Genomic DNA, 14,676 nt, shown 5'->3' with positions numbered 1-14,676 from the left:
AGGAGGGTAGTATGTGGATATCACCCTGTGAGATGCTTGTTTGTACATGGCCTTGAAAGGTAAAGGTGAAAATCTGGTAAGGAGGAAGAGAAACTGGAAATGAAAACTTTAATTGCCTACTCGGGGATAAAATCTTAAACTTTTCACTCCTGCGTCCTTAACTAAATCTATTGCTGTAGTAGGACAGAACTAATGGTACAAAGTGGTGTACAAACTGATAACAGCTGGGGGCATGCTCTGCTATCAGCTGGAACTGAGGTGATTAGACAGATGTGTACGCCCCTTGGGCATGTGTCTACTATAGGAGTTAAGGGGAATTGAGTAAAGGTGTGATGCTAACATGTATAATAAAAGATGTTAAACCTCGTGTGGATGTTCTCATTCAAAGGTAAGGCAGCTCTTTTCGCCGGAGCCTAATTCTCCAAAAGATTAAAGACTGTTTTACCTCTAACTGAGAGGGCTTAAGTGGGCTTACATCTGAGTGACTGCAAGCAGACAATCTCTTAGTTCTGAGTAACTAACTGTGGCCCTAGGCCAATCATCCTCCAAATGTATCTAACTGTAGGATAAAGAAACTGTTTTGACTTCAGTGGAGCAAAATAAATCAGAAATAACAGTTCTCAAAAGTTCTGACTTTGGCTAGTGTAATAAATTGCCAGGCAGAGCTAAAATAAATGTGCGGCTCAGTCCTAAAATACTGTTCTTCATATGCTCAAGTGATCACGGGCATAATGACAGTATTGTATGAAGAATTAAATAGACAAGCTCTAAACAGCTACGGGAATTGTTATAATGATATCAGTGTAGAAGGAGCTTATTGCTAGAGTTGAATAGTGGGGCTTGCTTCCTGGGCACTAACCTTTCTCTCTATTAATTCTTTGACATGGAAGGAATTAATAAGATTCCCACAGAATAGCTTCTTTATATGGCTTTAGGAACTTAATTAGAAGAAAAGAAACAGTATTATCCCTAAAGCTACTTTGTTGCTGTTGGCTTTATAATCGAACTTCGGCCTAAAACGTCCCCCTCTCCTGATTCACTTCCTGCTACAAACTTAGCAAAACAATAGACATTTCACAGAAGATATATAGTCCTGCATTTCAGCAGCAGAACATGTCAGGCAGAGCTCATTTATCTGTAGTAAAGGAAGGGCTGTACTCTGTCATTGTAAACTAGTGCTCTTTCTGAAGTAGTTACTGTTCAGTTTACTTAGGTGGAAAAAACAGAAGGCAACACATTTTGTGCCTGCTTCATTAAAATAGCTCACTCAAGCCTTCAGGTCACGGGAAGGACTCCGTGCCATCTGGTGCGTAGGTATCAAAATACAACACTGGTGTCCATAGCTAGTTATGCTAACCTGTAGGGTTCCTTAACAAAAACAAACAAAAACTTTATTCCTGTATTCTCTGCAGAAAATAAATTAGATGTGTATAGCTGGGAAAAGTTGACTTTAGCCACAATTTTGTTAAAAATGCAATTATTAAGAGGAAATAGGAACATAAATGAGTATCTTTGAAAAACTGATTGTTTTTACTGAATAGTAGGAAGTTGTTTGTGCCTAGACTGTATTTTTTTCCACTTTTTTTAACTTGCCATCAAAGCTTAGGCAAGCTTAAAGAAACTCTCCATACTTGAAGCAGTCCATAGCCAGAACTTTCCCAATTGTTATGACATAGGGATATCTTTACCACTGACAGTCTTTTATGCCTTAATTATTCTCAAATCTTGTACCTATTAAAAGCATATCATTCACATCTGAGATAATCATAGACAATTGTTGTGAAATATAAAAGTTTGGACAGTATGAAACATTAAAAACATTAATGTGAAAAACAAGGAGATAGATAATGAAGAATATTTCGGACAAGAACATGTCTTACATGTGAAAAAGTCTTTTCCAGTGAAAGTTGGGCAGTGAAACAGTGAAATTGATTGATTTGAGTGGAATTAAATGTAATATTCTGAAATTCTGTGTCATTGGTTGGCATATATAATCACTAATGGCATCACATTTGCAATCAAAATATGGTTCAGGATTTAAATTTAGATTTAAGGTGTAAATAAATAAATATATGTAACACCCGGGCTTTCTCAGCTAGAGAGAAATGTACTGAAGAGAATGCTGAAATGTTACTGCAAGAGTCAAGAAACACCAATAAAATTTGCACTGAGTGAAGCCAAGGGACAGAATTTCTTTACAGAGAAAGTATTAGAGCTTAAAAGGACACATGGAATTTCTGAGGACAGCAGAAGACACAAGAAGCATATTCAAAAATAGATTGTGTTAAAAGTAAAAATAACCGTGGGATACTTATCTAAAATGAGAGAGGATTTTTTTTTTTTTTCCCCAGCAACTTCCTGTCCTGTTCCTAGCAATGTAAATCAAATGCTCACCAGCAGGGCTGCATAGACTGTTAGCCTTTCTTCTAAGAAAAAAGATTGAGATAATCTTTCCCAGGATGGCACATTCTGAATATAACTGAAAATGTTCAGAGAACAACTGAATTTTAATATTTAGGAAAAAAATATCAAAATACGAAAATCAAAATGATTAATATGTTAAAGTGTGATTCACTATATCTGTAAATTATTTATGGCATCATAATAGTGTCATCATGCTGGGAGGTTGCATGACTGATGATAGATATAATTAGACCACTAATCTCTTTTAATTCACTACAAGAAAAACTTAGTGTTTGAATATGCATAAAGATAATTTACATTTTATAAATTGGAAAAAAACAGTACTTTATTAACCACTGAGGCATATTTCCCCAAGTAGTTTTTCAAGTGTATACATGTATTTATTCAGTGCCTGTGGCCTCAAGCCTGTATATATTTATACACACATTAAACTGTGTTACTATAAGTAATGAAATCAAATTACTGCACCAGCATGTGTATTAACCCCAATGCAGACAAATTCTGCTTTTGCTTATAGAGGTAATTCACAGGAAGATCAATAGTGCTGATGCAAAAAGTAGACTAAGACAACTCTAATAACGTTGCTTCCAAATTGTTTCAAATGGTACACTTGGAAAAGGGGCAAAAACTTTACAATTAAAAATATATTTTTAAAATTCTGATTGCTGTTATTGTCTTACTGGCTTCCAAAGGTGTCTAAGCATTTTTCATTTAAATGTAAAAAGCATAGGAAACATCTTGCAACCAGAAGAGAATATTCAGCAGCTTGAAAATACTATTCCCTAAAGTGGTGCCCCAAGGAACCTCCAAATATTAAATTAAAATGTTCATATAAATTGTTTTTTGGTGAACTTTCTTTTTTCCAATTAATAGTCCTGCCTTCACATTTTTATCTTAATCATAATTTCATAGCATTTATAAATATGTTTTATAGCATTTCTAAAGATGTTAACAGATTTGTAAAGATGTTTAAGTGGAAAGTTGGAAAACAAATTGTTATTTCTCAAGTTGCGTTAAAATCTGAATCCAGTTGTTAGTACAAAAATGTGTAAATGACTCATTTCTGATCACCCTCCATTCCCTTGGAAGGCAGAACCAGTTCAAGTGCCATATGAAGAGGACTCCCAAAACAAGGCCACTGCCTTTGCACTATGACACGAGGGCTAAATTTACTGTACCTATATGTATATATATATATAAAAAAATATGTAATATAGTAAATATATATGTAAATATAGTAATAAAATATATACTATTTATATATACACACATTATAATGTAATATATATAATAATAATATATATTTTATATCTATATAAAGTATAAGCAGTACAGAGGCCTAGCAAAGTCCATGCATGGGAATAGCTGATTTGAAGAAAAAGGCACTATTTTCTTTGTTGTTAAAAGACTGTCTGATAGTTTTTGCAACCAGACTCAGGGCCTGAATATACACCTCTTGCTCCATGTACAGTCATTGCCCCCACAGTGGCCTCATATAAGAACGTGAGCCCTGATTTTCACAGGTGGTAGTGTATATGTGATTTGCACGGGTTTTGTGCATGGTGAAGTGATTTTTGGGGCACAAGGTGGTATTCAATCAACTCTGTGTGGAATAGTTGGGTTTTTTTTGTGTCAGTCCACCACCAGCTGCAGGTTGAACTTCTGTCTTCTGCCAAAATGGAATTCCCTTTCATCACAGTATGAACTTAGTTCTACCAGGGAGCACTATGATTTACACTGAATTCCTATTCTGTTTCTTCAGTCTTTGAAGAAGTTTGAGCATTATTTGACCATACAAAGAGATGAATGACTGTTTTGATGTTGAGTTTGAAGAAAGTCTAACTGTTCTGCCAGGGAGGATTTCCAGCTTTGACAATGCTCTAGGCAAAACGGAAGCTTGATTCGTGTCCATACAGAAAGAGCTGTATTTACAATTATATATATTACTTGTAATCTCCTGTAAAAAGAGGTGGTTTGCAAAGCTTGATCTCATATTTAATGAGAGAGACTGTGTGGAAAACTAAAGCGCATCTGTGGTTAGAATTGAGAGAAGAAACAGCAATAAATTTAAAGATTCCTCTTCTCAAATGTGAACTTTTAACTTTCAACACAGGAGAGAGATGAAACGGAGATGAGGGAAGGGGGAAATCATATTAAATCTTAGAATGCTTACCAACCTGACCAAATTTTGCAGTAATGTTAACTGCAGTTAATTTAAATCAAATTTTTAAGGATATTTCTTCAGAAGGTAAAATTTACCCCAGTGCTATGGTCTCACAGTCCTACTGAGCTAATCTAAATTCCCAGTGAACTTAAGACTCCTTAAGTTAATGAGTCATGCACTTAGTGAAAGAGCACAGGAAGACTTGGCATCTACACTGATTATATGCAGACTTGCATAAGAAACATGGCCAAGAGGAAAGTACTCTTAGAACTGTTTTGCAGCCCTACCCAATGATCCAGAGCTCTTGCTGTCCTCAAACCAGGCTGTCCTCTGGGACAACGCTGGAGGCAGATCAGCGATGAGAAGGGCAGATGGGAAGGAAATGCTGAAATTGGTGGAGGAGAAGGCAAAGGTTGAAAGGACGAAATAAGGTTACCGTGATGGCTGCTGCTTGGAACTTGAAATAATCCCCTCTCTAAAGCAAATAAGTCTGAAAGATAGGCAAGGGCTGGAATAACAGTTCTGCCTGTGATACTATTCAAATATCGCATACCTCTGCGCACAGAGGTTTAACCAGATCAGCAATGTTATTTTAAAGGTGGCTCTGCCCTTGAGCCACCTCTGTCTCAAATGCAGCTGACAGACAAGCCCACGAAATCCTGCGCCGTCTCCCCCAGCAAGACGCGGCTTCAGCTGACAGACAGGAGCCAGAGAAGTGTCATAAACGCAGCACCATCATTGCCGCATCGTGCTGTTAGAGGGCACTGCGTTACACGGCGGGACTGCCGCGGGATCAGGAGGGAAATTAAAGCCTTCACCGCTTTCGGGCTTTAAAAAGTCCCTGTCGCTTTTCGGGATCTATCGGCTCGGCCAAATTCCGCTTCGGGAAACAAAATCTGCTCGTTCACAGTCCCCCGCAGTGGCAACGGGACATAAGCGCGGCGTTTTTCTTCGCGTCGCGCCCTGCCATGTTCCGCAGCATTGCTGTCAGCGGTCTCCGACCACGTATATACCTAGCTGTACGTACACACCGGCTGCCCTCTCGGCGAGCCGGTCGGGGCGGGCAGGCTGCCCCGGCAGGTGCGGGCTGGCAGCCGCTGGCACCGCCGGGCGCAGACGCGTCCGCCTCCGCGCCGCAACGGCCAGAGCCCCCTCACGAGGTGCCCGCAGCCTCCCGCGCGGCTCTCGCCCCCCGAGCTAAGGGCTCGGACGGCAGGACCGGCGCGCGGACGGGCCGCGAGCCGCCTCGAAGCGCGTTCGGCGCTAACGGCCGCCGACAGCCGTTAGGGAGCTCGCGCCGGCCGCGGAGGCTCACGCACCACCACCACCCCCGCCGCCCGCCACCTACCTTTGCCCCCACCGCCCCTTCCAACCATCGACTAGGAAGCAGCGTTAATTGGCAGTCGCGGAGAGCCAATGGGCGGGGGCGGGGGCGGGGGTGGGGGCGGGGCGGGAGCCTGCGCTTCGCTGTCGCCCAATCGGGAGGCGGCTGGGCGTCCGCCAATCGGAGGGGCGGGGGAGGCGGGCGGACGCAGGCGGGCGCGGGGGGCGGTAGTCGGCAGTTGGTGCGGCGGCGCGGCGGGGAGCGGAGCGCTGGGGCTTCTCTCGCGTTCCTCCGCGCTCTCTCGCCGTCTCGTCAGCCCCCTCCCTCCTTCGGCGCCGGCGGGCACAGGAGACGGGCAGTTCCCGGCGCTTCAGGTGAGGGCGGCGCCGTCGTCTTGGGTCCTACCCTCAGGGAGAGGCTTGAGGTGGAGGGCGGGGTTTAGAGCCCTGTCGGAGCCTTGGGGGGCGCAGAATGGCGGGCGGCGGGGTCCCACCGGCGGGCGCGGGGAGGGCGGTTGGTCCAGCCGTCGCGCCTGGGCCGGCGGCGGCCGGCGGTACCCGTGCCCCGTGGCGGGGTCAGGCCGCGCGGGGCGGGGCGGGTGGCGTGCCGTGAAGGCCCCGTTGGGTGCCGGCGGGGGCTCGGTGCCCCTGCGGTGAGGCGGCGAGCGGACGGGAGTGACAGTGCCGAGGCGCGACGGCGGCGCGGAGGGGCAGCGGGCGCGAGAGGAGCGGGCGCCTTGGGGAGGGAGCGGGGGGGGGCTGGGGGGTGCAGGCCCGCGAGCCCCGCGGTGGTGCCGGGAGTTCTTCTCCGGCGGGCGCGGGGAAGGTGAAGCTCTCCTTGCACGGCGCCTGGCGAGGAAGGGCAGGGCTGGGGCTTGCGAGGGATGACGACACTGGCTGTGGGGAGGCTCGGTTCCTGTAGGAGGGAAGAGCTCGCTGCTCGGGGAAGTTTAGTGACCCACTCGGTGGTGGTGACGGCTTTGGTTTTGGGGAGGGGAGAAGAGGAAAAGTGAGTGAGGAGAGAGACCCAGGATTGAGTCATTAGGTGTTTCCTCCTGGCTTTGAAATCCTGGCGTCCTGGATGATGGTAGGTAACGATGCTGATTTGGTCGGAGGAGGTGTTTCTACGGGGGAGAGTGAGGTTTTAAACGTCTCACAGCCTCCAGAGTACCGTTAATGACCCAGCTAAGTCAGGCTTCTTGGGTTTTGCCATTGCCGCCTTCTTTCTTGACTTTCCCTTTTTTGGCTTGTGGAAAGAATCTCCTCCTCTTCCAAAGTGAAATGTCTGTGTGAGAGACAGAAGTCTCTTTATGTGCATCGAGGCTACCTGGTTAGAGAAAGACTGGGTATCTGCCTGCCTTGCTGTATCCATCTTTCCCAGCTTCTTGGCTGTCTCTTGTTGGAGTGACTCAGAAGCTGATAGACTCAGTCTTCTGAGGCTTCATCCTTTTGCCCTAGCAGTAAGGGAAGCCAGAAAGGTGCGACTGACATAGGCTGTCCTTTTGAAACTGGACGTTTGAAAACTGAATGTCTGAAAACTAAATGTAATCTTGCAGTTTTGTTGGTAGCCATTCTTGATTAAAACTGTAGATTAGGTTGATTTCAAACAAGTATACCACTGCTCACATTCCCTGTACCTATTTCAGCAAGTTTGATCATTTGTATGTGACCCAGACTGGGGTAAGAAATGAACCTTACGATGTGCTAGACGCTTTTGTTTTCTTCTGTTGCACTCCACAACCTCACAACAGGCTGCTGGAAGGGTTGCCATAAGACTGTTTTCTCTTGCTACAGGGGGGATTTTTTTCCCTTCTGCTAATTTGGATTTAATTCCAGAGTTTGTTCAGCCCTTCTCTAAGGACAGAACCTTTCCACTACTTTGAAAAGGTAAAAGCATTAACAGTGCATTATTGTAATAGTCAGTGAAGGCGGCATTATGTAAGCAACTGAGTTTTCATTCTGGTTTTAGTGCAACAAAAAGATCATTCTCATTTGTCTGGGATGAGACCAATATAAAAACATTGCTTCATTGCTTTCTTGGGGACGATGACTTGTATTTCTGCTTAAAAGTGAGAGGTAAATAAAACAGTTTGCCAACTGTATTTCAGATGGGCAAAACATCTTAATTGTGTTTTTAACTATTAAGGTTATTAGCACCGAGGGCTAATATGCTTGCTCTTTCATACCTGTACCTGCCTGAAATCGTATTTTGTCAAACTTGAAATTTGCCTTCAAAGATAGTAGAGTTATATTCTGCCAATTATGACTGAATCAGCTTAAACAGTAGCATGTGTTAGCGCACAGGGCATGTCTAATTAGTACAGTGCAGCATAATTTTAGAGATCTCTGATCATACTGTACCACAGCTTAGGTATGGTAATCAGGAGAGGAGTGCAGGTGCTACCTTGTCCTCTGTAGTGTTAACCTTGGCATGGCTGTTGAGTGTTCAAGTGCTCCAAACTCCCCTCGGTGCATAGTTTACAGTTCAAGAGTCAGTTTCTTTGGCTCAGGGTCTATGTGTTGTGCAGTGCCATACTAGAATAAACATTAAAAACTGCCCTAGGGCGTTAAACTGCATACCATGCATCAAGCAACAATATCAGTATTAAAACGAAGATACATAGCACAATTGTAGTTAGTGATGAAATAGTTTATTAATGGTTGATAGGCAAAACTGTTTTGGAGGTTGGTTTTTTTTTCTGAATGTTTTTTCTCTCATTTTGAACATGGCATGCTGCAAGTGGATGCAGTAGTTTATATCGAGCTGACAAATTAGATGGCATTTACGATTGCTGGACTTGATATTAGCTGTATGCATCTTTGTGGGTGGTCTTAAGTGTTCTTTAACTTTTGTTTTAAACCGTCATAGGTTTATGAGAGAGTTTCTATGTTCTGCAAGTCATCTCTGTAAGAACTTCATTTTACTTCGTAGTGTCTATTTAATTGTATTTTTCTAATTTTTCTTTTTTATTCCTGTAGTATTTGAAATACCATTATAGTAACATGGCTTTCTGACTGTGCAGTGATATTCTGGGCAATGTTTTGATCTATGAATGTTTGTAAGTATTACTTTCAGAAAATACCTAGGTGATATATTTTTCTAATGGGTAGATGTCTGCTTTCTTTTGTTGTATCGGGGCACTTGAATGTTGGTCTGAAAATCAGTATTGTGAACTTGTTATTTTTACCAGGTGATGTTTGGATGATTTAGTGTTAGGCATGAGAAGTTTTGTTCTGTTTACACATCATATGGGTACATTTTCCTTCTCTAGAGCTGAGTGAGCTACTTGCTTACAGATGTCCTTATGTCAATTCTGTGCTTCCCTGATTGTGGTTAAAATGGACCTAAAGGTTACTTGACTTGGATCGGTAGCCTGTAAATGCAGGACAAGAGACTTCTGTGCTTGTCACAGGAATGGCAAAGGATAAAATGTTTAGCAGTGCTGCTAGTCAAGAATTGCCTGTGCTTGTATGAATCTGCGCGAGTAATACAAATTAGCTAAAAGGTAGCTTTCTGCTTCTGAGGTGGTGCATGGTTTTCTCAATGTGGGAGTAGCAGGTCCTGGAAAAAGTTGCATCTTCTCATACAATAAGCCAGGAGAATCGTAGATGCAGATTGAAGTTTTTTTCATAGACTTGTTTAAACATGCATGTAAACTAATACATTGGGGTAGTGTTTTGTTGGTTCTTGGGATCTATGCTTTTTAAAAGAAATTCTAGGATTTAATGACTTACTCATTGCCTGAGACCTGGAATGAAGTCTCTAATGCTTGAATTGAAGTCTAGTCTGTGAGACGAACAACTTTTTTGTAACACAGGATTTAATTGTAATTCTGTCTTAATCCATAAAACTTCAAGAACTGGTGTTGTTCCTTTCAACTAAACCTAGTTACTGATTTTTTTATTTGACTTAATGTAATGATGAATTGTTCTCAGGACATGAAAAGGAAGAAAGCAGAAAATAACAGTAATGTAACTGTACTGAGATAAACCGAGCTAAGTATTCTCAGTCTGTGGTTGAATAGAATGGTGTACTTAATATGAATGTTACCTGGCTAGTTGGCTCACTAGGGTTGGGAAAAATAACCTGAAGTTAATAGTAAAAAGGCTGTTGTATCCTGGGATTGATTCCCACTCTACAGTCACAGTCAAATTTGTCACGAGACTTGAATGTCATTCCTTTATGTGCTATCCTGCAAGGTACCTTGCTTAGTGGAATAGAACAGTCAAAATTTCCCGAATGGTGTTGGTCTAGAATCTGCCTTGATGTGCGCTCCTTGGAGTGTGAGTGGTTCTGCTTGAGCCACTGTGAACTGCATTGGTGGAGTCCTGTGAATCTTGGTGGACAGGATGTGTCAATATTTGAGAAGGTACCCAGCCCTAATTAGTAAATAGGGATAGAGTTAGCATGGATATTGTAATGCTGCACAGTAACGAGCTCTGAAGCAAAAAGAAAATGTCTCTAAGGCTTTAAGTGATGTGGTTTGGTTCAACTTTTTAGAATATGCAAATATTTAAAAACTGTTCTGGCTTACATAACATGTTGTAAATATTTTGACAGTGTTGGAAACCTATATCTTGCAGTGTTTGGGTTTGGGCCAATGCATGTTATTAACCCTTTTTTGCTTGTGTAGGACTCTGCTTTAAGTTAGTTCTAGACCAGTGAATAACAAACCACACTACAATATAACAGCAAAAATGGCAAAGATAAGAACAATCTGTCAAATCATATTATTAAATATTTGTTTCAAATAGTTTTACTGAAACAAAAAAGGAGGGGGTTTATGTAATCTTTTGATGTAAACTTATAGATGCGATATAGTAGATGCCCTGAGAATGGGTGCCACGCAGGTTTTAAGTGACGCTGTGAACTCCTCTGAGTTCACAAGTATGTGTGTTAAATATATTCTCATGCCTGTTGTAATTCATGTGTCACAGAATTGTGATGTACTTGCGAACTCTTAGCTTTTGATTATAAAGTTAGTGGGTTGTTTACTAATATTAAAACTGGATGACTGTGGTGTTGCTGTAGTCTTTATTGTGAAGTGTCTTTTTGCAGAAGTGTGATATTCTTTCTGTCTTGTTATTGTTGTGTCTTTGTACATGGGTAGCACAAACAGGACTCAAATCTGATTTTTATGTGTGATAATAAGTTAACCTCCCCCACATATCAGGCTGATGCATTGCCAGCTGGTGATTGCAACAACAAAAGGTGTGTATTGACTGAGCTCTGAAAGGACTAGCAGAGTTCTCATACCTGGCATTTCAAACTCTGCTTTCTGAGCATAGCCAAGGGTTCTGGGTTCCAAAATGAACTTGCACAGAACTTCTTACTTAGCATTGTAATGGTAGGTGAATATTGAAATAAGAATTTTATTTGTTCTCAATAGCAGATGCACAGTCATACTTTGTTATTCTTTTAAGCTTATGGGATTTTTTCTAATTATTTCTGACTTAATAGGTCAAAGGGTGCGGGGTGAATATGCTTAATGTGTCCTTATTAAAAGGGGTAATGTGAAGTACAGATTTCAATAAATGATCTGCCATGAGTCATAGGATAAATGGGACATCTTTTTAGTTTGACTTATGCCTCTGATCCTCTCCCTTAATAGAGGCTTTCTTGGCAAATTGACAGATACCTGGATCACTGCTGAGTGGAACAATGCTGCTTTCTTGTCAGGATAAATGATAAATCTATAACAAACAGGTCTAGGTACGTTAAAGCAACTCTTTGTATTTAATGGAACCACATGTATACAACATCAACTTGTAGGCACGTTTACTTCCACAGTCCTTGAATAACATTTTTAAAAGCATTTTTTCCAAAGTCTTCAGGTTCTCTCTGTCCCTTAATAGTTACAGATAAAAGCTTCAGAGCTCTTTTTTGTTTTATTGTTTACCTAAAATAATCTAACCAATCTAAGTAATCTGATATCTGGTCAACATACAATTGTGCTTAACTCGTAGGAGCCATTGAGCAGCTTGGTTAAGCTCTAGGGTGAACTTAACTGAAGGGAATTATTCCCAACTTCTTGCTGGGTTGAGGTGATGGTTCCATTCCAAAATGTGAGCACTCTGTTTTATGTATGAGAACTGAAACTGGATAACCATTTCCTTTAAACAACTTTCCTTTAATTTTTGTGTGTTAGGAGAGAACTTCATGTAAAGAATACTGTCGGTCTTGCGTCATTCAAATACAGTGAGAAATAAATTGAGTGGTTAGCTGTTCCTCTTTGGGGCAATTAAATTTCTTAGAAACTCCTTTGCCCACAGCTGGGAGTATTGCCGTTTCATTGATTGTTCGTATTGGTCCACTGTTATGGTAGGCCACTAGTGTTTCCATTGGTGTACACCAAGGTGAGTATATTTTACTGCTGTTCTGCTTTCTACTAGCAGGTTTTTTTGGTCCAGGGAACTTCTAGAGCTGCAAGTCATTCTTGCTTTGAGTTGAGGTTTTTGTCTTTTTTGAAAGCTAGTTCAACTGAAAGGAGGAACAACCAGCACATATGGATAAAGTATGATCAACCAATAACCTGTGATTCATAGTGCTACTTCCCAAAGCAAACTTTTATGCTGTCTTAAGCGAACAGAGTCCTAAATGGAAAGATAAGTGAAACAAATTGTATACTGTTACTGTATCATTGATGGCCTGTGGTAGGTTGACCCTGGCTGGACACCAGGTGCCCACCAAAGCTGATCTATCACTCCCCTCCTCAGGTGGACAGGGGAGAGAAAATATAACGAAAGGCTCATGGGTCAAGATAAGGGCAGGGAGATCACTCAGCAATTGCCATCACAGGCAGAACAGACTCAACTCAGGGAAATTAGTTTAATTTATTGCCAATCAAATCAGAGTAGGGTAATGAGAAATAAAACCAAATCTTAAACCACCTTCCCCCCACCCCTCCCTTCTTCTTGCTCAACTTCACTCCTGATTTTTCTCTACCTCCTCCCCCTGAGTGGGGCAGGGGGACGGGGAATGGGGGTTGCAGTCTGTTCATCACACACTCTCTGCCGCTCCTTCCTCCTCAAACAAACATGTCCAAATTCACTTTTGTGTGGACTCCTAAGCCCTTTTGATTTCTAATTTGAGAGCTATAATCATATCACTCAGATATGATTATTTGTTGGCATTTATAGATTTTCTGCCTTTGTTATTACATTAAAATGTTGATACCTTATGAACGATAGCATTGTTGCTAAGGTTGTTACAATAAGGACAATAAAGGAGCTTTAAATATATTTGAGGTCTACCACTACAACTATTTCTGTGTTCTTTCTGCTGTCTTTCTTTCCTCATTTCTAGTTTTTGTTACATTTGTTACCATGGACTTTCCCTCTTTTCCACTTCACTTACAGCTATTTCTGTAGCTACTGTGGTTTTTTTTTTCTTCTTCTAATGTGGCTTTGGAGACAGCTATTAAAAAATCTTGTGTGATTCCCTGTGATTCTTGCATGATAAAGTAATACTATTTTATCAGATTGCCAAATCTGTGTCTTCTCAGTTGAAGCTGGAAGTGGTCTGAGTCAAATCAGGAGTGGTATGCAGGTATTAACTTCTTTTAGTTCTGTCACCTCTTGTGAGGTATGGTATACATGGAGTTCCTTTGTGTTGAATACAATGTGCTCGTTGAGCCAGGACATTGTCACCTATAATGTATGTTAAATTCCATGCCAATTTTAGAATTGGGGAAGTGAAAGGTGGAACCTATGTTAGTGGGACCAAAGGGCCCCACAGTAATGCAGCATTCTCCTTCACACAGCAGCTTGCTGCAGAAGGAGCTGACTGCCCTGTGTTGTGTAGTGTGCTTTAGTGGTCTTTGGTAGGTACCAGTTAATGACCATGTGGTGCATGAGCTATTGGAAGATGTTCCAGAATGTCTGTGGAGTGGTAGTGCTCTTTAAAGTTGTTAATAATTCAAACAAATAATGAATATTATTGCAGAAGTGTCTCCACTCCTTTCTTGACCTCTCTTAATCCTCTCTACTTACGTTATAACCACCTACAAACTGTTTGGTCATGTGACTTGTACGGTGAGATTTCAGTGATATTAAATGGGCTTGATTTATGTTCCCAAATGCAAAAATCTAATCTCTTGCTTGTGTGCCTAGTACTTACACATAAACAATGAAAATATCTTTTTCCCTGTCTTTCAGGTCTCAGACTTTCTGAAGAGTATCTTTTATGTTGAATGTGCACTTATTTATTCCTTTCGTTAGCATAACATTTTGTAACTTGTTAAATTAGCTCAGAAGCTTGTGGCACTTCTACTTACACTGATAAGGCAAGTAACTTCAAAACCAGTGGCAATCTGTGTTGCTACTAAAACAGGAAATCGGGTTCTTTCCCAGCTATTTGTTCTTGCTCTGTGCTCTGTCTTGGAACTATTTATGTGGCTGTGTTGTGACTGGAGTTGGTTCCCTGGTCCAGAAAGAAACTTTTATTTTTGGCAGAGTAATTTTCAGCTGGATAAAGCCTAGCACCTGGCTTCCCGAATAGAATCGATGGCATAGGGATGGGGTCAGGAGGAGTGACTGGGGACGTGGGAGAAGACCAGGAACAATCTTTGTCAGTGGAACAAATTTATACCATAATAAAGTGATCAGGCTAGATATTAACATGAGCAGTACAGTGAATAATTTCTATAAAGTTAAGCTGTAAAGTGAATGTTGGGTGTAAACAAGTTTTTGTGTAAGTGCTTTTATAATCCCACATATGCAAAGAATGGTCAGGATGTCATAAAATAAGAAAAATGTAGTGTGTA

The 14,676-nt window shown here is 41.6% G+C and overlaps 1 protein-coding gene across 2 annotated transcripts in view; it reads left to right on the top strand.

Annotated features, from left to right (window-relative positions):
- Positions 1–6,134: 6,134 nt before the first annotated feature.
- PACSIN2 (protein kinase C and casein kinase substrate in neurons 2) overlaps positions 6,135–14,676 on the top strand; it is a 60,079-nt gene continuing 51,537 nt past the window's right edge. For both annotated transcript variants that reach the window (XM_072875784.1, XM_072875776.1), the window contains exon 1: positions 6,135–6,286. The gene's annotated coding sequence lies outside the window, so the exon portion shown is untranslated. The remainder of the gene's footprint in view (positions 6,287–14,676) is intronic.

Source organism: Ciconia boyciana, chromosome 1, assembly GCF_034638445.1.
Source record: "Ciconia boyciana chromosome 1, ASM3463844v1, whole genome shotgun sequence".
NCBI classification, from domain to species: domain Eukaryota; kingdom Metazoa; phylum Chordata; class Aves; order Ciconiiformes; family Ciconiidae; genus Ciconia; species Ciconia boyciana.
The sequence above is the reverse complement of the archived record's forward strand: the minus strand, read 5'-3'. Positions and strand labels throughout refer to the sequence as shown.